We start from the raw sequence: 2490 nt of genomic DNA, 5'->3' as shown, positions 1-2490 counted from the left end.
AGTGGCCCTATAGGAGTGCCACAGGGTGTTCATGGGGCCACAGAAGTATGGGCCGCTTTAACAAGGTACCACTGAGCTTAACAACACAGAGTAGAGTCATGGGAGGACCCTGAGTGAGAGACACAGAAAGACAGATAGAGAGAACGAGCCATTGCAGTCTTAATTAACCCTTACGCATTTCACACGCCACAAACTTTCCCGACCTTCCCGTCATCACCGCGCCCTCTTTTCATCCACATATTTATATTCTGTGAAGTCCTGTACATGAGACTGTATTATATTTTGTAGTACAATACCTAGAGTTAGGCAAATGAATACAAATTACTTTATGCCTTATGCACATGACGAACATATTTTCTGAAAAATAATATATATATATATATATATATATATATATATATATATATATATATATATATATATATATATATATATATATATATATATATATATATATATATATATATATATATATATATATATATATATATATATATATATATATATATATATATATATATATATATACACACACACACACACACACACACACACACACACACACACACACACACACACACACTATCCTCTTCCTTCAACCTCCTTTTATTTATTAGTCTTTTTCTTCTGTAAATTCCTCTCACGTTGCGATATTTTTCGCAACTGATCAACTGTCTAAACGCTATCTCCTTCCTTCAACCTCCTATTATTTATTATTCTTCTGTAAATGTATATATATATATATATATATATATATATATATATATATATATATATATATATATATATATATATATATATATATATATATATATATATATATATATATATATATATATATATATATATATATATATATATATATATATATATATATATAACTTAATTCACTGTACGTAATGTAATCCAGTAAAACGAAGATTTATTTTTCTTTTTCTTTAGTCCGGCCAAGAATTATTAACGTCCTGGAACTAAAACCGTCCGATATGTTTTTTCAACTGTCTTTAAGAGGAAAACACGAGTAAAACGAAGCCGAAAAGGAAAGGAAAGGAAAAATACAGGAATAGTATGTACCTCCCTTTATTTATTACGGTTCTTCTGTAAATTCTCAAACGCTTCAAACTATATATATATATATATATATATATATATATATATATATATATATATATATATATATATATATATATATATATATATATATATATATATATATATATATATATATATATATATATATATATATATATATATATATATATATATATATATATATATATATATATATATATATATATATATATATATATATATATATATATATATATATATATATATATATATATATATATATATATATATATATATATATATATATATATATATATATATATATATATATATATAGTTGATACAATTTATAATACAAATATTTCAGCGGTAGAAAATTTACAGAAAAAAAAGACTAATAAATAAAAAGAGGTTATATATAGTTGATCTAGTTGCTAAGAAAATATTTCATGGTTGAGAAATTTACAGAAGAACCGTAATAAATAAAGGAGGTACATACTATTCCTGTATTTTCCTTTCTTTCTTTTCGGCTTGTTTTACCTCTGTGTTTTCTCCTCCCAAAAGACATCAGAAAACATATCGGACGGTTTTGGTGTAAAGGACGTTAATAATTCTTATCGGACTAAAGAAAAAAGAAAAAATAAATCTTCGTAATAGTGATTACATATATATATATATATATATATATATATATATATATATATATATATATATATATATATATATATATATATATATATATATATATATATATATATATATATATATATATATATATATATATATATATATATATATATATATATATATATATATATATATATATATATATATATATATATATATATATATATATATATATATATATATATATATATATATATATATATATATATATATATATATATATATATATATATATATATATATATATATATATATATATATATATATATATATATATATATATATATATATATATATATATATTTATATATATATATATATATATATATATATATATATATATATATATATATATATATATATATATATATATATATATATATATATATAATAATTCTCTAACCCCTTATTTTTACCTCAATTTATTGATTAACTATATACAACCTCCTTTTATTTATTATACTATCTAAAACGCTATTCTCTTCTTTCAACCTCCCTTTATTTATTTGGCTTCTTCCGTAAATTTCTCTACCTCTGAAATATTTTTTAAAAGCAAATGGATAAACTATATACAACCTATCTTTATTTATTAGGCTTTTTACTTTTACAAATTTCTATAACGCTGAAATATTTTTCTTAGCAACTGATAAATTATCTAAACGCCCTCCTCTTCCTTAAACCTCATTTTCTTTATTTAGCTTCCTCTGTTAATTTCTCTACCTCACAAATATT

Source organism: Eriocheir sinensis, chromosome 6 (genome assembly GCF_024679095.1).
Source record: "Eriocheir sinensis breed Jianghai 21 chromosome 6, ASM2467909v1, whole genome shotgun sequence".
In the NCBI taxonomy this organism is placed as follows: Eukaryota; Metazoa; Arthropoda; class Malacostraca; order Decapoda; family Varunidae; genus Eriocheir; species Eriocheir sinensis.
The sequence above is the reverse complement of the archived record's forward strand: the minus strand, read 5'-3'. Positions refer to the sequence as shown.